General features: G+C 46.3%; 1 long non-coding RNA gene across 1 annotated transcript; it reads right to left on the minus strand.

The window, feature by feature from the left end:
• Positions 1-1825: 1825 nt before the first annotated feature.
• Positions 1826-21266, minus strand: LOC120232376. Its single transcript, XR_005528553.1, has 3 exons — positions 21109-21266; positions 9786-9862; positions 1826-2331 (listed from the first exon to the last, which is right to left on the minus strand). It is a non-coding gene; the product is annotated as an uncharacterized LOC120232376 (long non-coding RNA).
• Positions 21267-27846: the final 6580 nt, after the last annotated feature.

Below are 27846 nucleotides of genomic sequence, written 5' to 3' on the forward strand. Positions count from 1 at the left end.
TAGGAGAGTGTTTACACAGTTGGTGCTTGGTTGGAATGGCAGAAGCCTCCAGAAAGGTGGGTAGACTAGGGTGCCAAGAACTGCTTCTATTTTTAGGACAGGCCTTTCTTAAATGAAAGTATGGTCAGAGTGAAAACTTAACCGATACCGTGGCAAACACTCCTGAAAATCAGGCATCTCCCCACGGGAAAAGGTGCTACAGAGGTGATCACCGAATGGGTCAAAGGAACCTTTCTGATTAGTCAGTATTTTCTGAATGGCCCTTTTTTCCATATTCTTACTCTGGAAGACTATATCTGAGATGTAGGAAAACCCACTACTAGGCATTCCAAAAGGCAAGAACATTTGATTAAAAATCAAAAGAAAAAAACTATACCCACAGGTGATCCAGATAGTAAAGTTGACTAACAAGGGCTTTAAAAACTATGATTAACATGTTCAAGAGCAAAGATGAAAAAAAAAAAAAGCAGGGAAAAAGCACTAGTGAGAGAGAATAACAGAATTTTCCAAAACTGCTGAAAAGTATCAACCAAAGATTCAAAGAACTCTGTGAGCCCCCAGCACAACAAATACAAAGACAACCACATCATAAACTGCTGAAAATCAAATAAAAAGAGAAGTTCACAACGATAGCTGTGGGCTGCGGTGGGGGGTGGGCATACTGCTTTCACACGAGCTCCAATAGCATTTATAGTTGATTTCTCAGAGCAAACAATGGAAGCCATAAGACAATGGAACGAAACTTTAAAAATGCCAAAATAAAATCTATCCAAATCAGAAGTCTATGCCCAGGGAAAATAATATTTCCAAAACGAAAGGAGATAAAACTCATCAAGGTTTATACATTAAATATGTGCAATTTTTTGGTATATTGACTTTTCCTCAATAAAGCTTTAAACATTTTAAAGGAGAATAAATACATTTCTCGACCAACAGAAAAACTGAGAAGATTCAACACTAGGAATCATGAACTGAAAACAAGTTCTGAGGCACCTGGGTGGCTCAGTCGGTTAAGCGTCTGACTGCGGCTCAGGTCATGATCTGGGGTCTGTGAGTTCGAGCCCCACATCGGGCTCTGTGCTGACAGCTAGCTCAGAGCCTGGAGCCTGCTTCAGATTCTGTGTCTCCCTCTCTCTCTGACCCTCCCCTACTTGCACTCTGTCTCTCTCTCTCTCTCTCTCAAAAAATAAACATTAAAAAAAAAAAGAGTTCTTCAGGCAGAAGAAAATAATCCCACAGGGAAACGTGATTATTTCGTGAAGAAATAAGGAGGAAATATGTGGGTAAATATAAATAAATATTGGCATATAAAATTAATGACTTGTGGGGCTTAAAATGTGTGTAAAATTAAATTCATAGCAATAGTAACACTATTGTAAATATGGAAGGGTGTTTGTGGGGTTAAAGCGATCTGAGGCTAGCATTCTTGGAGAAGTAGCCAAAATAATTGTTATATGGCTGTGACAAGTTAAGGATGCATGTTGTGATTTCCATGGTAACCACTAAAAGAAGAGCTACATGAGGCACTACAAACTAATAAAGAAAAAAAATGGAATCATTAGGTTTTCTTTCTGCCTGTAAAACCTCAAATAACTTAAACACCTTCAATAGCAAAGTATTCAAGACTCTCAATTTGTAAAACAGTTGAATTCTATTAGGGTTGTATAACCAAATGCCTACTCCATTGTGATCTGGCTTTTTTTCTTTTGGTATCTGATCTAGACTTTTTATAAAAGAGCAAATTCATAGGCTTAGACACAAAGTAGATACCAATTTTAGTTAAGTATTTTATTTGAACATGTGAAAGCTTAACTTTGTAGCCACATATACTCATTAGTCACTGAAATCTAATAAGCTCCCATTTGCACTTATTTGTGGGTAGAAAGCATGAGACCAGAATGGTCAAGACAGTCTAAAGTTACGAAGAAGATTCATACACCCCACCGATCACTGCGTGGGCCTCCCCAACTCCGCTGTCTCACAACCTCCCGTCCTCGGCACTTGTTTCGACGCTGAGATTGTTGATTACTCTAATCCCGCATCTACTTCCTCTTTTCCCTCCATCCCCACCTGTATATGTCCACCAAGTGCTTCACCACAGTGGAAAGTTCAGGAGAGTTTTGTAGGAATTTTCTGGCTCGTAGTCCATCAGCTTCTCCCTGTTCCCAAAGAGTCATGCCCTCTGGTCCCGGGCAAGCCTACAGAAGTCAATTCGATGGAAATGGCCGCCCCTCTGTCACTGCGTGAAATTCCACTGTCAGAGCTGGAGTCAGGGTTGGGTTGAGCCTAGCAGTTGTGACTTGCCTGGTGCCAGCAGCACACTTAGCCTGGCTTGGGAGAGAATAAACACGTCATTCATGTAAGCTGTGGCAACTGAGGGTGTGGATGAAGCAGTGGCGAGGGAAGGGGACCCCGGGAGACAGTCAGGGTTCTGTTGGTTTGAACTTCAGTGCCACAGTGTTGATGCAAAACCTCTGACCACCAGGCGCAGGTCCGTCAGGAAACACGTGGCCAAGGTGGGCTTCACGCTGCACAGGACAGAGACCTCTGTCATTTCCCCACTGAGACAAAGCTCTTTACGTGAAACCAGACAGGTGAACCCCACATGGCCGCCCCCCACATGGCTTACCCCCACATGGTGTTTGACATCTGTATGAAGGGGGAGGGAAGCCCATCACATCAGAGTTTGATTAAGAAATGAAAGAAGACAGGGGTGCGTGGGTGGCTCAGTCAGTTAAGCATCTGATTCTTGACTTTGGCTCAGGGCATGATCTCATGGCTCCCAAGTCTGAGCCTTGTGTCAGGCTCTGAGCTGGCAGCACGGAACCTGCTTGGGATTACTTCTCTTCCCCTCTCTGTCCCTCCCCTGCTCGCTCGCTCTCAAATTAAATAAACTCAAAAAAAAAAAAAAACAAAACCCAAAAAGAAATGAAAGAATCCAGTGCACAGTAGTGGTAAATAGCTCTCTACCAGTGAGAATGTGAGCAGGTTATTTAACTTAGGCCTTGATTTACTCATCTATAAAATGGGGACTAATAATTATACCTACTAAATAAAGCTATTGTGATGACTCACGGATATAATGCACACAAAGCACTAACACGGTTCCTAGGTAAGAACGCAATAATGTTGCTGCAGCCAGTGTATTATTCTGGGGTTTTGCTGATGACAAGACCATGCTGTTGATCTGCCCGCCTCCGGTGTTTTAACAAACCACAAAACCGAGCACCCAAGAATATAAAAATGAGCCTGTTGTCTGGATTTAAGGTACTACCTCCTGCCAGGCTCGCGGAAGGAATAATGCACGATGTCCCCCGCAGCGTCACTCCGCTGGTGACACGCTGCAGAGGGGTCGGGAGGTGGACAGGTGCCAGGGACACCGGGCCTTCCTGTTGTCTGTCCCTTCTTCCCTCCCCCTGCCCCGCGTCTGGAAGGCCAGAACCAGGGAGGCTGTGGCAGAGAGGGGCTCAGGGAGGGTCCTTGCCCGCGGTGCCCAGAGCGACGCGGGGAGGGACCCGGAGCAGCAAGGGCAGCAACAAACCCAGAGCGGCCCACCTGCTTGCAGGCAACCTCGGTGCGGGGGGGGGGGGGGGGGGGGGGGGGGAGAGGGGGGTGTGTCCTAACGAGGTGTCCACGTGTCCTAGGATCTCTGCGTCCCTTTCTCCTGAGCCAGGCGTCGCATGAGCCTCAGAAAACGAAGGCCGTGGGGGTGGCGGAGCAGTACTTCTCAGAACTGGGGGTGACACTCGCCGCGCGGCGGCTGCTCGCACTGTCCCGACTCCTTCTCCCGCCCGGGCAGGAGGAAGCCCTCCCCCGCCCTCCCACGTGCCCGCCGCCAGCCAGCTGCGTGGACGCCGGTGCCGCAGGGGCCCTGCCCGCTGCGCGTTCACCACCGGCCGCCTGCAAGCACCTCCTGTCCCTGGGATGCCGCCCGCTTCCCTCCCGACGGCCGACAGGGACCGGGAGACACCAGAGGCTTTGCGAACTGTGAGGCCTGGGAGGAAACCCAGATCCCACCCACGGGGTCCAAGTGCAGAAAAGGGGGCGACGGGAAGGAGACGACGGTGGTCAGTGGGGGGCACCACGGTCTGGGCCCCGCAGTGCGGAGACCAGATCAAACACCCGTTTGCAGCAGCAGGACCCTCCCTCCGGTGACCTGGACGCAGGAGCCTCGCTGCCTCTGCCATCTCGTGGCTGTGTGACCCTGGGCAGGCTGCCTAACCTCTCTGGGCCCCATCCGCAGCTCGGGGACAGTAACCCCTCCGTCACGGAGAGGTTGTGAGGATTTAAGGAGATACTCTGGGGGGACACAGGGCCAGTGCTCGGGAAGGTTTGCTGTCAACAGTCGCTGCGGTGCAGTGACCCTCCTGGGCTGAGTCCCACGGGGACTAATGACGCCCAGGTGGGAGAAGGTGGGAGGGGCCGACCAGAGGCGAGCAAGGGCAACAAGCAAGCCCATGAGCCCAAGGCCCTAGGTGAGCTCCCTTCAAGGGCGCTAGGAAGCCGGAGTGGAGAATCTGCAATGGCAGGGAGAGGGCTCTTTTTCTAAGGAAGACGGAGAAGAAATGCACCGTAAACTCTGCAAGCAAGCAAACAAACAAAAGCCAACAACCAAAAGAACTGAGCAGAGCCGGAAAAGTGGCAAATAATCAACCCCCAGACTGTGAGCACAGAAGGATGCTCAGGACCGCACGAGCCTCAGCAGAAACAGTCCAGGGCAAGGCAGTCACCCTCAAACCCTCTGATCGCAGGGCTGCGTTAGAGTAAAATATTACTGAGGCGCTCGGAGGGCTTTTGTTTCCATGAATTATGTCTACCGAGGCTTTACAAATTAGAAGTTATAACTGAGAGTTCTTAAATAATTATACATTAATTTTAGGAATAACAAATTCATTACCTGGTAACATAAATAACCTCTTTCTGACAGCTAATTGTATTTCCCAAAGTGAAACAGACACTGGTGAGAAGAGTTGCACTGCTTTACAAGTCTGCAAATCTCTCTGACATGTAGCTTAAGAAAAGAAAAAGACCGGGGCACCTGGGTGGCTCAGTCAGTTAAGCCTCTGACTTCGGCTAGGGTCATGATCTCACAGTTTGTGGGTTTGAGACCCGCGTCGGGCTCTGTGCTGACAGCCAGCTCAGAGCCTGATGCCTGTTTCAGATTCTGTGTCTTCCTCTCTCTCTGACCCTCCCCTGCTCACGCTGTCTCTCTCTCTCTCAGAAATAAATAAAAAAATATTAAAAAATTAAAAAAGGAAAAAAAAGAAGAGAAAAAGACCACTGACTCTTCACATGTGCTTCTGGATTCACTCTGCTGACTGTTACTCTGACTGAAGTACAGAAGAGGATGTGGCCTCAAAGATACACAACAAAAGAGAGGGCCCTGTGGGTCCCCTACAATGGCTCCAGAAGCTCCCAGGGTCCTCAGACCAGGCTTTGAGAACTTTGAGGGGTAAGGGCCCTGACTTCTGAAAGGTCTGGGTGAGGGTCCAGCCTCTGTTCTAGCTCTGTGACCTCGGCAAGTTATTTTCAACCTTTTAAAGCCTCAGTGCCCTAACGGATAGAACGGTAATGGTGCTCTTCCCCCACAAGGTTGCTGACAAGGTTCCCTGAAATACTTTCCCGACAGGTACTGTGTACTTAGCACAGTGTTGGACAAATGCTACGTGGATCGTTAGCCATTATTTTAAAAAATCATTACTACTACTAACAGATATCCATGAAATTTGAACAGCCATAGACCCATTTTTTTTTTTTTTTTTTTTTTGCAACCCTTCCCAAAGGGTTCACAGCTATTCATCCCAGCCACTCTGGCCCAGGGAAAAACATTTTAAGTATGTTTCAATCGCAGCCTTTCCACCCTTAACATTACATGTAAACCAGTGATCATTAAAGGCATTTTGATGGGGAATTATGAATGTAATACATTTTTAATGAATTCATCTTACTAAAGACTAATAAAAAGTCACTTAAAATGTTTATGGGAAACAATAAATCTTTATTAATGCAATTAAAAGAATCTGGAGATTTTACCAGGTCATAATGGGAGGTCTATCATATATCATTTCAGAGTGGAAACCTAAATATTAAGGTCAATTAGAAACCCCAATACACAGGGGCTCCTGGGTGGCTCAGTCGGGTGAGCATCTGACTATAGCTCAGGTCATGATCTCATGGTTCATGGGTTCGAGCCCCACTTTCGGCTCTGTTCTGAGAGTGCCAGAGCCCACTTCAGCCCACTTCAGGTTCTAGGGCTCCCTCTCTGCCCCTCCTCGATTATGTGTGTTGCATGCGTGCTCTCTCTCTCTCTCTCAAATAATAAATAAACATGGCATTCATTGCTGTAAAATAAATAAATAAGTATTTAAAAATTTTAAAGAAAGAAAGAAATTCAGGGGCACCTGAGTGGCTCAGTCAGTTAAGTGTCTGACTTCGGCTCAGGTCACGATTTCACGGTTCGTGGGTTCGAGCCCCGCGTAGGGCTCTGTGCTGACAGCTAGCTCAGAGCTTGGAGCCTGTCTTCAGATTCTGTAGCTCCCTTTCTCTCTGACCCTCCCCTGCTCACAGTCTCTCTCTCTCAGAAATAAATAAAAACATTTAAAAAAAGAAATTCAAATAAACATTTAAATGATTAGCAGATTATAAGACTCTCCCGTGAAAAACTAAAACCCCTCTGGACCATCTCTTTTCATGTACTCTTAGAGGTGGTTCTTTGGTTTTGTTTTTGTTATGTGTCTGCATGTTTGTTATATGTTTATTTGCTTTGGTTTTTCTTCATTTCTGGAAATTCCACAGCCCTCAAACTAACAGCAGAGGCACCTGGTGATAACTGACAATTCTAAAATCTTAGAAGAATTTCCATTCATTTGGAGGAATGGGAATACACACACACACACACACACACACACACACACCAGTTTTTAACGGATGTACTTAGTTACTCATAACATGTAGCACATCCTGATTTTATGTCAAAGGGAAAGTAATATTAGGCTCTCAGTTTCCTTCTGTTCTAAGAAGGATGGAGGAGCCCTGAATATGCGATCCCACAGTAGGTTTTAATAAACACTTCCAGAACCGGTATACAGGGGGAAGGAGAAATGGGGAGCAGAGGAAGCAGGGAAGTGAGGGCAAAGTCACACGATTCCAAGGTTAACGAAGCAACAGTGCGGAGCCCCCAGGGGAGTGATAACATCCTAAGAGTGTTCTTGACCTGGAAGCCTCGGCTTAAAGGCCTCCGGTTTGGACAGCAGGCATGTCCCCTGGAGCAGGCGCCATATTGGATCTGCGGGAAGGCAATCCCGCCGGCAGCAGTGAGCCTAGGTGCTAAGAGGCAGTGGCCCCCACATTCACTTGGCTCTTTCTTGGTGGACCAACTTTTTGCCTCATTTTGGCCATGCACAAGCATTTGAAGGGATGTGTATTGTTTTCTCCACTTCCTGCTTGCTATGATTAAGGCTGGAGACTGGAGCAAGAAAGAGGGAGGCAAAACAAGAATATATTCCTCAGACCAAGCTTTTGAATGGGAAGCACGCTCAGGAATATAATCTTCATTTATAGGTCCTCATTAATTGGAATGTATTCACAAGAGCTTCTCACTCCCAGAGATTTATCTCCACATACAGCCCTAAGAAGGATCTACATCTAGGAAGAGCCATTGCTAACACGTACTGAGCGCCTGCTTGCACATGCTCTGCGCTGGTGCTTTTCCATGCATTACCTCGGACTCACTGAATCCTTGTAACAACTTTATGAAGTAGGTACAGCGATCCTCCTACACATTACAGGTAAGGAAATCAAGGCACAGACCGGGTAAGAGACATGCCAAGGTCACACAGCAGTGGAGCAGAACCCTAGCCACTTTAGTAAACTATCTCTCCTCTAAACAAATACCTCTTTAAGAAAAGTATATTCTGGAGCATAAAAGATTCTTATCAACAGATTCTTATTTCTTCCAGTTTTAATTATTCAGCAGCAGCAGCAGGAAAATGGAACAGAAACAAACTCAAAAATCCCTAAGAAAAGAAAATAGAAACTTTTCAACTAAAACTCAATGATTATAAAAGAAATAAATAAGCTTGGTGAATCGGCAGCTCCGTAAAGTGGCTCTTGGTAAACGGGCTTCTAGAAAATCGGTTGGATCTCCTGTTAGTCTTTGCTGCTTCATGACCTCAGTGACCTGGGGTTGGTCCCTCAGCTTCCTTAATTTGGACTAGCACTTGCTAATACAGCAGCCACTGGCCACATGTGGGCTTTTAGGTGTTAATGAAAATGAAATAAAGTAAAAAATTCATCTTCAACAACACTGAGGGTTCAAGAGCCGCATGTGATGAGTGGTTACCATATTGGATAGGGCGGATATAGAGCATTTCCACGGTCGCAGAAATTTCTCCTGGACAGAGCCTTGTGCTCTGTTCTCAGGTCCATCCTGCTCCAACATTTTGTGATTCCATGCCTGGCTGCTGTGGAGAGGGGGCACTGTGCCCTGGGTAGGCAAAGGTCTCCATTTCACTAGTGCAGAAACTGGAACCCCAATGAAGTAAAAAAAAACGAACGCAAAGTGGGAGAATGCTCTCATAGGGACGACTTCTCATCTTCCGTCTTCACGGTTCAAAGGTGGAAACAGGAAGTCTGTCTGGTTACCGTATAGTATCAAGGCAGTGCTTTCCGTCTTCACGTGTACACCTTTTTTCCTGCCTAAAAGCACGTCGGCCCATCTCAGGGTCCTACCTCTCCTTAACAGAACCAAAGGTCAAGGAATAACGAATGGCTCAGAAATATGTGTCCCACATTTTCCTGTGCTAAAAATAACCTGCTTCTCGTAGTTTTCCCCAGGCCATCCTGGGCTGACTGCTATCTTAGACGTCCCCTCGCCAGTCACTCGGCGTAGTGAATGAATCTGGGCAAAGACCTGCCCTTCCGCAAGCATGAAGGGAAATCGATCCTAATTGCTCCCCATCCTTGCTGGCGGGGTCTGGCTTTCCAAATTCAGCCCACATTAGCAGCCAGCAGCCCAAGAAAGCCCGGTCTGCTCAAAGCCCAAAGGACATAATGAAGCACGGCTTAATGGAAGATTCACAGAGCGGGCTTGATTTATATTTTATTCTAAACCAATTTAGGGTTGATGCAGAAGAAAGGAAAATATCTTTGAAGTTCTGAAAACAGGACTTCAAAGATGTTTTCCTTTCTTCTTCATCGAATCTACTTTTTTTAGACTGTTTCCTGCATGTCTAAACAAAAAAGCCTTTGTTGAGAGATTTCAGATCCTGATTGACTTAAAAGAGGCTTTGAAATCAAGGGACAATTAAATTTACTTTTAGCCATATAGAAGAGGGTATGGTATTCACTACTGTCAAGCACTGTGGGGAATCTATCCTCATAAAATCCCACATTTCCCAAATTAAATTATAAACCCATCTTCCCTGGGAGAGATAGAGTTTTTAATCACATGGCCAAGCAAATACTATTATGGTTTAGAGTTCTTGAGATACTTTCCCGGGAAAATATTCTAATAGTGTTATCTTAAGGTGCCCATGAAGTTTTGTTTGTTTTCTGCTTCTCTGGGATACAGAAAGAAAGAATACAGGCTAAGAAATCTCATTAACTGCTCTAAATGTTAGAAATAATCAAGACAGGCAAGTATTTGATATAAACAGCCTCCTTACAGCAACGATGCCAAACGAGGAGGGCAGTTAAAAACAACAGGGGTATATATTTAGCCAGGACTTCAAATGAGACAGGGCTGCATACGACCCGGAGTCAATGCCTCTCCGCCATTGCTTTACCTGAAGAATGGGCTGTCACAGCACACGCAGTGATGCATTCCGGACTCCTCGTGATTCAGGTAGGTTCCACTGAACGGCTGAAAGCAAATTAGAGGCATCATGTGTAGGGTTCTCCTAACACCAGCAGGAGACGATATGGCAGATTTAAATCCAAGATTCAGTCCCCCGATAAGGGAATTTTTGTACTAATTTGACAAAGTGCAAATATCACCGGAGAGAAAATTGCAACGTGCCCAGTGAAGCAGCCTGCAGCCTTTATTGTGCCAAATATTCAAATTATGACATGAATAATGCTTTGTATTTATATAGCACCTTTCATCCGAGAACATCAAAGTCCGTGAAAGAGTAAGAGAACGGTCCTCTGGATTGTGTAAGATTTCAGTGCATCTCAAAATAGCTATCACAATAGGAATCCAGTCCGCTGTCTAAAACACTTTGAAATCTCCAATTAAAAGACAGAATATAAGTACATGAAGAGCACAGCTCTGTGAGCTCATGGTTGTGCCTTTCATACGCTTCATGTAGTGTTTAGGATGTTGCATATTTAATCAATGGTTAAATAATGAGTTGGATGATCCCATACCGAAGTTACTACCTAGATGAAATGACTTCACTGCTTGTGGCCTATGGAGTCTGCAGGCATCCAGAGGTCTCCAGAGAAAAACGCCAGGGGACTTGAGGCAACGAGTCAGCCAAGTCAGTAGTTTTCAAAATGTTTTGAAAACTGGATCTCATTGTTAGAAAAAGAAACAAAGACCTTTTGCCCGGTCCCTTTTGCTAAAGTAAATTAAAAGAAAAACAAAACACAAAAACAAAGCTCTCTCACAAGCCAACGACAGACCATCCACGACCAGGGCCAGGCAGCGCGCACTAGCCCAATTTTACAGGATGGAAGACAAGCCACTGCTTCTCAGAATGGGTCACCGAGTCACAGAACTGATTCAGGAAGTGAGCCGGACTCTTTTGCCCTTTCTAGATTCCCCAGCTCAACAAATTCACAGGCCCAACATTCAAATTCCCTGTGGTAATATTAACAGCACATTTTCAGTGAGCCGCATAATGGACAATTTCAAAATAACCCACTGAGCCTACCATCTGGGCGCACTTGGACATTTTCCCTCTTCAAAGACTCCAAACTTAGCTGCAGAAATCTGAACAGTAGTCAGCTGGTCTTTCTGTGGCCCGTCCCCCTGGGTGCCTGCTCCCAACCTGGGCACAGATTGGCATTTGCAACGACGTTTCACATCCCTCCCGCCTGGGCTGATGAGACTTGCGTGCCAAAGGTCACCTGGAGCTGATCTAGAAAGCCTACTCACAGGATCAGACAGTTTGATAAAATTCAAAACATAATGGTCATTGCAGGGGACAGGTGGACAGGGGAGGTGACGGGCCACCTGGTATTACAGTAAAAAAAACAAATAAAATGGAATCCTCAGCTGACACGTTTTGTAAAGTGACATCTATCCAGGCCTCCTAGGCCAATTGCCTGATGTCTCCTTTCCCCTACCTCAATTTTATATGAGCCTTATCATTTATTTAGGGCCAAACTCAGCTTCTATCTCAACTGTGTATTCTAGTATTTACTTGAAAACCTACTATGTCCCCAGTGCTGGCCTGGGGGCTGTTACAGGGACGGGGGGGAAGACCAGGAACTGAACCGGCCAGCACCTGCATATGGGACTTCCCCGCCCCCAAGAACTGTGAGAATAAAGGCCTGTTGTTTAAGGCCCTGAGTCTGTGGCATTCTGCTACGGTGGCCCCGAAGGTAGTCGGTCTGGACCAATGGGACTTCCTGCCTCGTCCTATCTATACAACATACCTGCTGGGAGCAGATGGCATGCTCAGAAGGGTGATTTGCACAGTTTCACACAGAACCATTTACGAAGGTGGGGACAGGGTGAAGGGAGCCCAACAGGGAGCATGAAGCAGCTCCAGGCTGGCGGCTTTGAGGACACACCACCCTACAGGGCCTGTGGGGGAAGGAATGGGCAGCCCCCAGCCCCCCGACGCCTGTGAGGCTGCAGCGGTAGGTGAGGGTGGCCGAGAGGACCCTGGACCCTGATTTCTCTGCCGTGTCCTGTGACCTCGCCGGCATTGTCCCCTGCCGCGCTCAGCCAGCAGCCGGAGCGAAGGGGAGCATGTAATTCTTGCCGGAGCTCAGAGCAGAGGGAAGCATGTGGACAGCAGTTCTGCAGGACACACAGAGGGTGACCTGCATAGAACCTGCCTTCTACTGACACTGGACTTTCAGTGTGCGACTGGGCCATAAGCTCATCTGCCGTGTCCAGCAGAGCGCTAATGTATCACTGCGGCCCACTCAAAATGCGGGCAGCCGAACTCTGAAGTCTGGGTTACCAAACAGAAAGCTTGGGCGTGTCACTTCTCTCTCGTGAACGAGGCTTACCGCTAGTTCTGCATTGTTCTAAAGAGTTACAAGTGGACACGGACCAGCCAAACGGGATTTATAACACTACTTAAAATAATGGATGACGCTCATTTTGTAAAATGGCCAAATGCACAGAATATACTGCACCATCTGTTTGGGAATCCCACAGATTTATTCTCCTCAACATCTGTCAGCTCATCTCCAGGCTCTGCATATATACCAAACCCTGCCTGGCTGTGTCCCTGAGAAAGGGCTGGCGGAGAACATTCTGGGAGATGCCCAACTGCACACACAAGCACACGTGGCTCCCGTGTCACCGGCACTAATGACCAGTCTCTTTCCCAAGGGAGACTTTCCTGCCCACGGGAAGTTTTAATGAATAACTGTACTTCACAAGAATCTCTTGGGATCTGCCGACCTAACGATGTTAGCATCAGGGAAACCAAGGGCGCACGGTGAGTATGGGGCCATGCGCACACGGGCAGCCCTCCGAACTTAGCGGGGACCGCTAAAGAGAAGACAGAAATACTCTACAACTCTGCAAAAGTGCCGTGGCCCACTCTGTGGGGTCTAATGAAAATGTCTAACAACCGCGTTCAATGGCTTTATTCCCATGGCTACCTTTGGGTCTAAGACAGATCACTGGTTAAGAAACGCTGTGCTGGGCAAACAGTACTGCAGTGAGGAACCACGGAGGCCGATTCCCCCCTGGAAATGAGTCGAAGCTGAGCTTGTTGAGTGCGGTTTAATGTTTCTGCCTCTTATCCCGCACACACTCAGAATGCCCAAAACTTTGCTATCTGAGTGCGGACTACAGCCAGGCACTGGTTCTGTGCGAGAGCCATACCAACAACAGCAAGTGCTCTGAAGGAAAAGTGTGGGAACAGCAAAGCCACCGTGGGGCCGAGAAAGGGTGCCCCGAGCACACGGGATGGGGGCTGGGAGGATGGGGAGGATGGGTGGGGGGGGGGCGAGGTGATGGGAGAGAGGACTCAGGGCGTGTAGGGAGGGGGGCCCAGGGTGTTTGAGAGCTGAAGGAAGCTCAGTGTGGCCCAGCGGGAAGGTTACTGAGGAGGCAGAGCAGGGGGAGGAGAAGGAGGGGATGGTCCTGGGAAGGTTTCTAGTCCCTACAAGCGGGTGGACACGGACGCCCGAGAGGGAGAACCACAGAGGAGGGCCAAGGAGTCAGGCCCTGCAGCCGCATCTGTCCCGACAGGCCCTCCCGCCACCCCAAGTCCATCCAGTCACACTGTCACCAGTGCAGCCGACCAGTTCAGTTCCTTTTTGTCACTGCTCCAGAGTCAGCTTCCTTTGCCACTGGCTCTCGGTGAGGGACAGCTCCCGCTTTGTGAGGGACCCTGGGTTGGGAAATAGGAATCTGTTCTTATTAGAACAAATGGGCACAATGAACTTTTCCCCTTAGCTTCTCTCCTCAGGCACACGACCAGCCCCAGGACAAGGCCGTCCCTTCCGTCTCCCACGTCTTCCTTCATCACAGGAACCAGAAAGCTCCAGCACAAAATGCTTCAACTGACTCACTAGTGTAATAAGAAAGGAGTAGCAAGCAGTCCCACTGGGGCACGGAAGCTAAGGAGGCAGCTGAAATATGAAATAATGCAGAATAAAATCTCCTCGGGTACCCAGGGGTGAACATGGATCCCATCACTGAGTCCCAAGGAATATTTCCTGTCAGGATACTGCTGGGGGTAGCCGAGTGGCTGGAGAGAAAAGAACTGTGAGCTCGTGGGTTAGGAAACTCCTCTCCTTTGCTGGTTTATAAAAAAAAAATCTCTCTGATTTTGTTTGTCAACAGAAGTCTGTATTTTAAAAAATCTGCTTGTGTGGAAACAAGGAGAGACTCCTATAGCATATGCCCCTGAAAGGAAGCGGAGACTTTGCAGAATCCATCGTTATGCTTCAATCTTACTCCAGTGAATGTAAACACAGAAACTAGGGTGATCCTCTTTTTAGCCAAAGGGGAGTAGAAAGCCCGAGGTATATATAACCGATGTTTCAATCATCCAACATGAAGAACAAGAAAGGATTTTATAATCTGTCCGCCTCAACTTACAAATGAGAAATCAGAGGCCTGAAGGCTTAGTAACCTGACCACAGCAACAAAGATAAAAGTTTAGGCACTTATGCTGTTACCACCAAATATCAAACATGTCCAAAAATCATATTTGAAATTCATTTTTGGTTACCAGGAAGAGGTCCTAAATAATGAAGACCTGTCTCTTCACTGTTGGCTCCGAATACTGCATAATGTGCTATTTTGGTATCATATGTGTGGATTGCTTATGGTTGTTCAGATTTTATTAAAAAGTTTTTAGTCTGTTACATATATTAAAAGTTGTCCTTCCTTGGGGCACCTGGGTGGCTCAGTCAGTTAAATGTCCGACTTCGGCTCAGGTCATGATCTCACGGTTCATGGGTTCGAGCCCCGCGTCAGGCTCTGTGCTGACAGTTCAGAGCCTGGAGCCTGTTTCAGGTTCTGTGTCTCCCTCTCTCTCTCCCCCCCTCCCCCACTCGTGCTCTGTCTCTCTCTCTGTCTCAAAAATAAACTATAAAAAAATATTTTTTAAGTTGCCCTTTCTTAAATACTTTTTGTAAAGCTCTGGGGGCTTCTTTTTTACTCTGGAAATAGATCTCTGAAATTTTCCTATGAAAATATAGTTCAGTTACACACAATTTCTCCAGAACTCATTTATTTATGTGACAATTACTACTGTACTACTTCAGAGCTACCAGTGCAGAATGCTGTGTAATAAATGGACAAGGGATGATACAATTTAAAAAATCAGCCTTTTATAATCACTAACATAATAACTGATTCAAACAAGAATCATCAGGGGATTCTAAAACGCTGGGTGAGCGACTGCTGGAAGAAAGGAATAGTTACACATTTTCAAGATATTCCTAATTACGAGGAAGAAAGTGTACCTTTACAGTGGAAAAATGTACAAGCCTCCCAAGTCAGCAAAGTCAGCATCACGGACAGCGGGGCAGGCTGACATCACGTGCCTCTGGGGCAAGGCCCTGAAGACACAGCACCCCCCGCCGCACTGCCTGCATCCTCAGAGAGTCCACTGAGAACTTCTCCGGGAAACCCGCTTCACCCCTGTCTCACGTTTCCCCATAGTACTGACACTTGGTACTTTTTCTTTCCCTTGGTTTCCCCAGCACCCGTTCCTCTGGGCTGTCCCAGCGCTCCCTTTCAGCATCCTTCCTCAGCCCCACTCCCTCAGCCATCCCTGGAACACTGGCGTCCTTCAGATGAGTCTGGCCATCCCAGGCTCGCTTCTGTCACCACATCACACCTGCCCGTGGGTGATTTTGTCCACTGAGTAGCTTACGTTCTCCCCACATGATGAGACTCCCAAATCTGGCTCGCCCTCCATCCTAGCTCTCTGCTGGGTTCCAGATCCGCATACAGCCACAGATGGGTGTCTTGAGGATGTCCCGTATCAGACACCATACGCGAAAGGACTTCATGCCTCCTTCCTGCCCCGCCGGACCCCAGTCTGCTCCGCCTCTCATGTGCTCCAGCTCTCTGATCCCACGCTTTAACCCAGAGTGCCGGGCCATCCTCTGTGACTCCTTCCTCTTCCTCACCCCAAGCCCTGTTGGCTCTACTTCTTAAATAACTCTAGGATCTACTCATCCTCATCTGCCACTTCCTTGGCTCAGGCCACCGTTACCTCCAGTAGAGATTATGATGAGTCCCCTGTTACAAAATGCCCCCCAATTTGCACTGCTTTTTTTTTTCCTCACTGCCCCGAACTGTTCAATGTGGTCACAGGGAAATAAGAAAACACGCCATGGGAATAGCTAGGAGAAGAGCATGTAGGCGAGAGAAAACACTGGCGGGGGTGCCTGGCATGTGTGATGAACAGCAGGGAGGCCAGAGGAATGGGTGGAGTGGGCAGGAAAGTATGTAGGAGGGGGAGCAGAGAGCTAATGGGGTAGGCGGAGACCACCAAGGGCCTTGAAGGCCCCCATAAGGATGGTGGCTTTTACTCTGAGTGTGGAAGTCACTGGAAGGTAAGCAGAGGCAAGACATGATCTGACACACTTAAAAGGATTACTGGCTGATGTACTAAGAAAAAAAAAAGTGAAGCAGGGTGCAGGCTATAGAAGGGCACCCAGTACAGGGGCCACTAGAGCAACCTGGCCGAGAGACAGAAGAGTGTCGGGTCAGGGTAGCAGCAGTAGGCAAGCTTGTAGAGGTCACTCACCAGATGTATTTTTTTTTCTTTAAATTTTTAAAGTTGATTTATTTTGAGAGACAGAGAGAGCAGAAGAGGGGCAGAGAGAGAGACAGAGAGGGAGAGAGAGAGAGAATCCCAGGCAGGCCCCGCTGTACACATGGAGCCCAACGCGGGGCTCGAACTCGCAAACCGTGACATCATGACCTGAGCCGAAACCGAGAGTCGGACACTTAACCGACTAAGCCACCCACGTGCTCCCCCACCCACCCCCTCGCTCCAGATGTATTCTGATGGCAAGGCCAGAGGAGTTGCCGATGTGAAGTACGAGAGAAAGAACACAGTCAAGGGGGCACTATTCCAAGGCTCTAGGTGTGAGCAGGGGAAGACAGGGAAGTGTGCAAGAGGAACCGGTTTGGAGGCTTGTTAATAAAGATGCCAGTTCTGGGGCGCCTGGGTGGCTTAGTTGGTTAAGCGTCCGACTTTCGCTTAGGTCATGATCTCGCGGTTCGTGGGTTCGAGCCCCGCGTCGGGCTCTGTGCTGACTGCCAGCTCGGAGCCTGGAGCCTGTTTCAGTCTGTGACTCCCTCTCTCTCTGACCCTCCCCTGCTCATGCTGTCTCTCTCTCTCCTAGAAATAAATAAAAATATTTAAAAAAAAAAATAAAGATGCCAGTTCACTATTCCAATGGAGATGTCAAGCAGGCAGGTGGACACATGGATTTAGGAGCTGGGGAGAGGGCCAAGGTGGAAACGTAAATGTGGGACCGCTTCACAGCATTACGACGTTATTTAAAGCCATGAGCCTAGAATATCCGTGAGTCAGTGCGTGTGGAAAGAACACAGAGGCCCAAGGGCTGGACTTGGAGACGCTCCAAGATAAACAGGTTGAGGAGATGGGGACGCACAGACAGAGAGGGAGGAAGGAAACCGCAAGAATGTGCTGTCCTAGAAAGAAACGGCGATAATTAACCATTGGGGTTAGCAATGTGGCAGTCCCTGGTGTCCTGAAAAAAAGAGTAGTTAAGGGGGAGGGGCGTGTGTGTGTGAGTGTGTGCGTGCGCACACGCGTGTGTGAATCTGACTGGAATAGATCTGATGCAGAATAGGAGGAAGGAAAGGGAGACCGTGCAAACAGGTTGGTCCCTTAGGAGATCTGGAGATAGCTGGAGTGGGAAGTAAGGTCAAAAGCATTCTTTAAGAGGAGAAAGATCACAGTAATCTGTCGGGAATGATCACGCTGTCAGGAATGATCCACTGAAGAGCATAAATTGATGATTTAGGAGAGAAAGGGGAGAGCTGTGGAGCTGTTCTTGACCTTGAACTTGGGTAGATAAAATACAGGAGATTAAGTCGTGAAAATTTTATTGACTATGTAAGCTTTAGATGACTATTCGAGGGGACAATAAAAGAGTCTTACAAAGCAATGCCAGCTTAACTACTGAGTGGTGGAGACACTGTGAAATCTTTTCAGGCGGGGTTAGCAGGGAAAGGTGTTCTTGTTGTTTTAAGACCAAGTGGGATCAGAACTGGTTTTACTGGAACGATGTGTTTAACCACAAGGGAAGTAGAGGACATTCCATTTTGGGCAGTTTAACAGACCGACAGATGGGCATAACCATATTTTGTAAGCCTTCACACAAGGGCAAGATCCAAAAGCTGTCCAGATCCAATGTGTCCGTGTGACGTGAGCTGGGGCCGGTCACGCAAAGGCCACTTCAAATAGTGAAAAAAAAAAAAGGCAAGAGCAAGAGCAGGATTTGCTAGGAGGGTCTGACTTCTCCTGCCAGAAGCTAAACTGGTCTTGAGGGAAATGTGGGAAACCAGAGCCCGGGCCGTCCCTGACGTGGGTTATGGAAAGGAGGGGAGAGCACCTTGAAAACACTTTCCTTCCCCGTCAAGTATCGGTCCTGCCACATCACTCCACCTATATTCTTGCCTTTGGCAAAGATCTTTTTATTGTTTCTATGGAATTCTAAGACGAGAACTGACTTTTGGGACTAAGATTTACAGGCTGTGAAGTTGCTATTATCTTCCCTTCTCCTTTTGGGGAGGAAGTGGAATGGATTAGAGGGAAAGAAACCACTATTGTCTCCCGGGACCATCGTCTTTAGAGTCTCCCAGATGTAGTACGACTGCTGACTCCAGAAAGAGGGAGTTCTAGAAGGGCTAACGTTCAGTGGGACTCGCACACTTCGGCTTCAAACCCAAGGTCTGAATCCTGAATGGGCCACCAGATCCCTCTCCTGCGGCTCTGTATTTTAGCACACCTACTAGAATGACTACTTCTTTCCAGACACTCCCCTTCTCCTCTTTTTATTTTTTAGCTTAACCTTTAGAACTAATATTTAAATTGTTAGACAAAAGGGGCGCCTGGGTGGCTCAGTCGGTTAAGCGTCTGACTTTGGCTCAGGTCATGATCTCACCGCTGGTGAGGTCAAGCCCTGCGTTGGGCTCTGTGCTGACAGCTCAGAGACTGGAGCCTGCTTCCAATTCTGTGTCTCCCTCTCTCTCTGCCTCTCTCCCACTCTCTTTCGCTCAAAAATAAACATTAAAAATTTTTTTGTTAAATTGTGAGATGAAAGAATTACTCCTTTATCTAAATAAGTACATTTTTCGGGGTGCTTGGGTGGCTCTGTTGGTTGAATGGCTGACTCTTGATTTCGGCTGAGGTTACAATCCCAAGGTCATGGGATCAAGTCCCACATCGGGCTCTGCACTGAGTGTGGAGCCTGCTGACGATTCTCATTCCCTCCCTCTGCCCCTCTCCTCCACTGGCATGCTTTCTCTAAAAAAAAAAAAAAAAAAGTACATTTTTCACGGCTCTTCTAATCCTTGTCTGTATGTACCTTTTCCACAACCTGTGTGAATGGTTTCATGGGGAAGTAACTATGTTCAGACTAGTTGCTCTTCAAGTACCAAGTGTGCAACATTTAACTGTAAATCTGCAGCCTAGAAGACTCGATCAAGAGAAGACCGACTCTGCCTTGACAACAAGATGCTCTGGGGTCAGGATCAGGTCTGCATCACATACAGAGGTTTCTTCAGCCATGGTGTTAGGGGCTGAACTGTGTCTTCCCCAAGTTCGGATGTAGAAGTCCCAATCTTCAGTACCTCAGAACATGACTTATATTTGGAGATAAGGCCTTTAAAGAGAGAAGGGCAAACGAGGTCTTATGGGTGGACCCTAACCCCAACCCATATGGCTGTATTTTAGAGATGGGGCCTTTAAGGAGGTGATTATGTTAAAATGAGGCCCCATCTGACCAGTATCCTCACAGGAGGAGGAAGAGACTCCAGGGCTGTGTGAGCACAGAGAAAACGCCATCTGCAAGCCAAAGAGAGAAGCCTCCAGAGAAACCAACCCTGATGCTGATGCTTTGATCTTGAACCCTTATTTTATAGATGAAAAACACAGGTCTAAGCTTACCAAGTTCAGAACATATCCAAGGACAGGGAACCAGTAAGTGGCACTGTCAACACCAAACTATTACCTGACTATAATTTTTAATGGGTACCTAATAGCGTTTTTGAATTGAACTTTTCTGGTTTACTTAAGCATTCCTTAATTGATGGACATTTGGTTTACAGCCAGCTTCTGGTTCTGAAGACTAGTGCTGTTAAAAGCATCTTTGTACATGTAGCTCTGTTCTTTTGAATTATTTCCTCAGAATAAGTTCCCAGGAGGGGGTGCCTGAGAAGTTATAAAGCTTCTGTTATGCATTGGTGTCTGGCCAAATTTTAAATGTTGCTGAAGACTTTAGATCCCAAGGCAAGTCATTGCGGCTATTTCTGACAACACCAGTACAAACCTAAAAGACAAGTTTCCACTGAAACCACTATCCTATAAAAGGTTAAGAGCAGAGCTCCGGCCCACAAGTGTGATGCTGCGGTCACCCGTGGTTCTCAGGAAGCCAAGGCTTGACACACAGTAGGTAGGCAACAGTGTCATCAGACTGACTGACCAAGCCACCAGGGGGTGCTGAAGGCCATGACTGGAAGTCATGCCTGATCAGCGACTGCTCCACATTGCCTGTGCTTTTCTTTGTTTAAAACTGTGTTTTGAAAACTTATGGGGATAAAAAGAATTCCAAGTGATTGGCACATTTCAGAGGCGACAGGTACCTTGACATTTCTTCAATGGACATATAATATGTTATCTTCATACTAAACGATGAAATGCAAATGTGCTCCAATCCAACAGAGGAGCCAAAGACATTTTAAAGAAACACAGACACATCACACACACACACACACACACACACACACACACACACACACTTTTCACCGGTCTGTCTCACAGCCATTGACGATCAATGATTATCAGTCTAAAGGGGAACGAGTTATTAGCCCACACGTCTCCCCAGGTCAGGGGCATGCACATAGTAATAAAGCAGGGCAGGAAGTGAATCCGCAGGAATCCAAAGTCTGAACTGCTTGCTGACCTGGGAAAAGAAGCATGCCGAATTTAAGAGGGGGACAGTGTGACAGATCACCGGCCGTCGTTGCAGGAGGGAGCGCACGGGGTCAGGTCGCTGACCCAACCACCGCGATTGTTAGGCTGGAGTCCGGGGACAAGCGTCAGGGGCTCCTGAGCCCGACATTTCACGAAGGAACATTTCAGTGACACCCACCCACGTCCGACCAAATATACAACCCACTGTCTTAGACAGCAGACGGGAGCACCCAACAAGTTTCTCGAGAAGGAAGAGTCACGGCCCGCGTCCTACCTGCGTTTGCGTGACCCGGCCCGGTGCCGGCGCCGCGGCTGTCAGCTCGGCCCCCTATGGTCCGCGGGGACACTTCTCGGAAGGGCAGGCCCGCGAACGCCCGGAGCAGGCGCGCAATGACGCCGGGTGCAGGGCCTGACCGCACAGACTCAAGCAGTTCCCGCGCGCCCCGCCTTCTCCCTAGCACGCCCCGCCTCCTCCCTCGCTGGCCCCGCCTTCTCTCTAGCACGCCCCGCCTCCTCCCTCGCGCGTCCCACCTCCTCTCTCGCTGGCCCCGCCTCCTCCCTCGCTGGCCCCGCCTTCTCCCTAGCACGCCCCGCCTCCTCCCTCGCTGGCCCCGCCTTCTCTCTAGCACGCCGCGCCTCCTCCCTCGCGCATCCCACCTCCTCTCTCGCTGGCCCCACCTCCTCCCTCGCTGGCCCCGCCTCCTCCCTCGCGCGCCCCACCTCCCCCTGCCTCCACCCTTCCAAGACCCGCCCCCACCCTGCTCCTCCTCCTCCTAAGTCCCTCCTTCTACCCCTTTCCTGCTGCTGCCCTTACCGGCCTCCCCTGGGCCCTCCCTGGTCCCATCCCCTTCGCACCGCTCGACCCTCCTGCTTGCTCCAGCGTGCGCACTCACCTCTCTGGGCTCCTTCCCCTTCCTGCTTCTCCCCTGGCGCTGCCCTCCACCACCTTTCCCCACTCCACTTCCCAACACCACCCGCCCCACCACGTCCCCCTCCAAACACTGATCTGTTTTACTTTGCATTTTCTAGAATTGTATATATTGTGGAACTATAGATTATTTTGCATTTTCCTGAGTTGCATATAAATGGAATCCTTGTTCGTGCTGAGTAGTATACCAATTGTGGATATTACACAATGTACCTACCTTGTCACCTACTGGTAGATATGTATCTTGTTTTGAATTTTTCCGTATTAGAAATAAAGATGCTAGGAACATTCCTGTACAAACCTTTGTGGCTTTCTTTTCTCTTGGGTAAATAATGTTATCGAAGATGTCACAGCACTGCAATGTTAAAGTGACCAACCTCCTTTTGGATAATTCCAATGATGTAATTTTCCCAGTGTTTTGTATGTCAGCTTATAAGATTGTATATATACAATTTGTATTAAAATAATGTGATTACTTTGAGTATATGCTGTGTGCTTGGGATCCAAGTGGCAGAGATCACTCGCTTTAGGCCATGCCTAAGTTTAGAGCTAGAAGGTGCTTCCAAGATCATCTGGCCACTTGCCTTACGTTGGTTGTTCATGGGGAAAATGGGGCCAGTGTGGCTAGTGGTTTATCAACATCATACAACCAACCAGTATGTAGGAATCAGGATCAGAAGTGTGGCTTCCCAAAGCCAGGTGTCACCAAGTGGGAGACAAGAAAAGTCAGAAGGATGTTCCTGAGATTTTCTTGATAGATATAGATATAGGTAATATAGATAGATACGTGCGCACACACACACACCTTCCAATGTCAAAATTTCCTAATTCTTATACTTTCCATGTGAAAGGTACTATACAAAGTATCATCTGGGGGGTACATTCAGCACCAAGCACCTCCCTTCCTCCAGTCAGTACCCGCAGAGCTTGGATATACTGTTTATGGGCCCAGCACGCTTCTGCTGCGCCACTCTGCTTGGATGTACTGTTTAGTGTATGCTCATTTACTCAAAATGCATCAGCTTTCTGTGTGCTCTGAGATTTCTCCTGCCATCCCCCCTCCCTCTCTTTTGAATTTTGATAAATGAGCTTCCAATAACCCTGTGCAGCTTTTTGAGTTCTTACTGCACAATTTCAACTCAGAAGTGGTGGCGAAACTAACAAGCCAATTGTTAGCTTTCAAAATGCATTTGAAGCCTTTTTTCTTGTTCTTTAACTTCCCTAGCCCAATACTGTAGGTCTCAGCCTTACACATTCTCCTTCAACACTGCATGGTGCTTAGTTCACTGGTGGGAACCTCCTAGGTAGATCTTTCAAAATTACAGTAAATAAATAAAAGAATGAATCCAGGATTTATAAAGTTACAGATACAGATCTCTATACACACATATATATGCTGGATCAGAAACTATAGTTTGTATTTTTAAAACTTTTATTTATGTAATTTTATTAACAATTTGTTTAGAGTTTTGCATCCGTGTTCGTGAAGGATAGCAGTCTGTAGTATTCTTTTCTTGTAATGTCTGACTGGTTTCATATTTGATTCAGATTCAGGGAGATTAAGTAGCTTGTCCATGGTCACACTGCTAGTAAATTGAAGAGTTTGTAAAGTCCCCCTAAAGTTTAGATTTTAGAAACTATTCAAGAAATAGCAAAAGGGCAACCAGCCCATCTTCACCATCCCATCCCAATAAATGCATTTATTCCCAAGAAATAAATTTAACATTGTGAACTGGCCTAAGACCCAGTTGAGGTGTCTTACATTCCTGAGATGCATGACCTTGGTCAAATATTCAGTTTCCTTATCCCTAAACTGGGGATACTGCAAGGATTAGAGACAATGTATATTGAAACACTTAGAAATCTAGGGGCGCCTGGGTGGCTCAGTCGGTTAAGCGTCCGACTTCGGCTCAGGTCATGATCTCACAGTGGGTTCGAGCCTCGCATCAGGCTCTGTGCTGACAGCTAGCTCAGAGCCTGGAACCTGTCTTCGGATTCTGTATCTGTCTCTCTCTGACCCTCCCCTGCTCATGCTGTTTCTCTCTCTAAAAAATAAATAAAAAACATTAAAAAATAAAAAAAAAAAAAGAAATCCTGTGGGGTATAGCTGGTTTTAATACATGTTAGTTACTGTTATGAAGACGTCATGAGAACACTGCTGGGTAAGCAGAGTTGCTAACCAATTCACCCTGCATTTCCGTGCACCCCACACTCTCGCTTTGAAAAGACATTCCAAAAACATGGAGGGAGTCCCTCCCTCCCTACTGCCATTCTCCCATACACCTGCTATGAGAACTCTTTGCTCAGGCCCTTTCTCGTGTTTTGAAATGCCCCCTCTGTCCTCGACCATTTGTCTAAGTCCAACTTAACCATGAAGACCGTGCAGTAATCTTTCATTAGCCAAACGGAAAACCCTGGTCTAAAGAAAACACTAGATAACATTTTACCTCATACACTGAATGGTAGAGACTACAAGCTGCCTGCCCGATATCCATTCTCCTCTATTTACAGAAAGATCTTTGATTTTATTGAGGGCAGCAATGTGCCTAGCTAGAATGTTTCATTCACCGGTTCCTTTGTTACTAGTGGTGTTCATTTGATGCAGTTCTGTGCAATGACAAAAGCAGACATCGGGAAGGCTTCCGGGGAAACCAGTTAAAGATCTGACTTGGTTAGCACTGGATTTTTGCTCTTCCTTTTCTTTCTCTCCTTGTCTTTCTGAAATTAGTGGATGATGGCTAGAGCACTAGCAATCTTCTGATATAAATGATCATGAGTCCCACACCCTGATATCAAAGTAGAAGTCAAGAAGTTGGCCTGGGTCTGATGACCCCATGTAACCAATGGAATGGATCGCCTATCTTCAGATTTCTCATTACATGGAGAGACAAGTCCATCTTTTCTTTAAAGCACTGTTACTTGGATTTTCCATTCTATGCAACTGATACACCCTGTATCTGGCCTTCTGAATTTGATTGTGAGACTCACTTGGAAAGACAAGATCTGTAACTTTATCTCTTTGTGTATCTAACACACTTCCCTGCAGACTGCAGTACACAAGAAACTATTGTTCATAATAAAACCCTTAAAAAGATAGAGGGGCCTGGAAAATGGAAGATCAGCTCAGAAGTCAGTTTGCTTTCTCCTACAAAACAACAACAGCAGCAACAGCAAAAATAAAAACAAAAACAAAAACCCATTTAAGGATGAAGAAATGGAATAAGCTGTGTGCATTTTCTCCCCCTTGAGTAAAACTCAGTAACAATGCCTTTCTTTTTCCTATGGCAATCTTAGAAAAGTCCTAGAAATGAACCAACTGGGATGTATCTAACTGACATTTGCAAGCATTTTAAAGCATTAAAGGGAGTAAATGGAGACTTGAATCAATGGTGTGATAGGAAAGCAGAATGAGATAGGCCCTGGGTCTTGTTTTCCGCTGTTCCCTAACCAGATACAGGTTTTGGGGGCCTTGGTCTGATCATCATTTTACACTTATGTAAAATGGCGTAAGTGTAGGGAGGGGTGGTCTAGAACTAGAAATTGAATGAAATCTGAACTCCTTTAAGTCTGTAACCCTACGATTTTTGGTGAAAAATGGAAAGAGTTATACTCTCGTGCTGACCAGAAAGCTGAAGATTAAAACAACATTCAAGTTAATGTATAGATTTAAGCAACATCATTTATGATTCCAATGGGTTACTTGGTTGAGATTGACAAAATCACTAAAACAGGTGGGGGCAAATACTTCTGTAATACTATATGGCTGTACCATATATTAAAATGCCTTTTTAGGAAACAGTATTTATCAAAGTGAACTAACCAAAAATTAGGGCTGGGAGATACATAGAGATTCTTCAAATCAATATATATTTAATCTATTATGAACAATGGAATATAAACTTATTCAAGGTGTGTTTTGGGGGAAAGTGACCGACAATACAGGAAAATAACCTTAGAGTCTAAGGTTTCGAGTGCTAATTTATTTCAAGCAAAAGAAATAATTTTTGAGTTAAGTTTAGTGTCATATACATGTGTATGTATCTCTGAAAGAAAACAAGACTATACATATCCACTTGGGAAGAAAAGGATTTGGAGAGAAATAGAAGCAGTAAAAGGAATTTCCAATGAACCAATGCAAATATCGACAGGTTCAGGTACAGGAAAATTAAAATGCTGGAGGTGCCGGAGGTGGGTGGGGTGGCTGAGTCGGTTAAGCATCTGACTTTTGATTTTGGCTCAGGTCGTGATCTCATGGCTCATGAGTTCAGGCCTGGATTGGGCTCCGCGCTAATATCATGGAGCCTGGTTGGGGTTCTCTCTGTCTCGTTCTCTGCCCCTCCCCTACTCACGCATGTGCATGGTCTCTCTCTCTCAAAATAAACTTAAAAGATTAAAAAACACTTTAAAATGCATGCATACTGACCACAAAATACAAAACAATAAACGATTGATGCCTGTATTAGTGACGGTTCTCCAGGGACACAGAACCAGTGGGAGATGTATATAATACAGAGAAACTTATTGGAAGGGACCAGCACACGTGATTATGGAGATGGAGAAGTCTGTAGGCTGGAGAAGCAGGAAGCCCGTAGTTCAAGTCCAGAGAGATGGAGAGTGTTCAGAAGCAGATGTGCCCCCGGGCGAGGGAAGAAGACCCATGACCCAGCTGAAGCAGCCAGGCTACGAACACGTCAACCTTTCTCTGCCTCCAGTGATTGGATACTGGCCCACGCTGGGGAGAGTCACTGCCTTTCCCCGGCCCACCAATTCAAACCTTAATCCCAGTCTAGAATCGCCCTCACAGACACACCCAGAAGTAAGGTCTAACTAGTTATGTGTGTGTCTCGTAGCCCAGTCAAACTGATACATAAAATGAACCAGCACAGTCCCACATTGGAAAAATAAAAAGGAAAATAACAGGGAAACATTATAATCACCTATAAACATTGGCTATTATAATATAAGGGAAATTAATATTATCTATACGGGCAAACTCAGATCTGACTAGACAGATGGTAAAAGTGTCTGAGCAGATGGTTTGCACAAGGGAAAATACAAATAGTGAACCAACGTTGGGAATGATGGTTAGCTTCCCTAATAATGAAAGAATTGCAAATTAAAATAGCCTAATATGACTTTATACATATTAAATTATTAATAACAGGTTTTTTAAACCAAAGTTGATTGTCCTTTGGGGACTCAGGTATACTCACACCCTGAGTATGAGGACGTGGCATCATTTTTCTGGAAAGAAATCTGACAACATGCATTCAGGATCACTGAACTTCGTCATGTCCTTTGATATGGCAAATCTGCTTTGGAGAGCAAATCCTAAGGAGAGAGTTCAAGAAGGCAAAATACTCAATTTTTGCAAAGACATTTGAAGCTGTGCTTTTCACAATGGTAGAAGGGTCTAACATCATTAACAGCCAGGAAATGGCTGAGTAAATCTTGACATAGAAATACAGTGAAACATTAGAGAGCCATTAAAACATCAACTATGAAGATTATCTGGATTTAGAGCCTAAGACATATGAAATAATGTCGAGGGGAAAGGTAGAAGACAAAATAGGTGATACCCAAGAATAATAACATGCAAATGTGTGTACTATGAAACCGTGGTCTGAAGCATAAAATTTTGGAGAAGATATCTTTTAGTGAAAAGTTACATTTTTTCTGTAGTTTCAAAGGATTTTCATTTTAATTTCACAAATGCTCATGTTCCTTTTGGATAAACTAGAAAATAGAAGTATGCAAAAAAAAAATTCTTAAGGACTATCTCAGAAATTTTACTGGTAATATGTTGATATATATTTTTAATCTTTTTCATATATACACTGGTTGATATGTTTTAAATACTTCCCTTTCTCCTTGACCTATACTCTGATTTTTCATTAAAGAATAAACTCCTCTCCAACCTGGGTGACCGCACCGCCCACCCCCATTCTCCGATTTAGATAGGATGGATTTAGAGGAAGGTTCCTCAACCTCAGAACTTCAGACATTTGGGGACAAATAATCCATTGATTTGTGTTGGAGGGAGGGTGGGGAAACTGTTATACAATGAATGCATTGTAGAGTATT

The sequence above is a fragment of the Hyaena hyaena genome, unplaced genomic scaffold, assembly GCF_003009895.1.
Source record: "Hyaena hyaena isolate Hyena2069 unplaced genomic scaffold, ASM300989v1 scaffold_72, whole genome shotgun sequence".
Taxonomy (NCBI): Eukaryota; Metazoa; Chordata; class Mammalia; order Carnivora; family Hyaenidae; genus Hyaena; species Hyaena hyaena.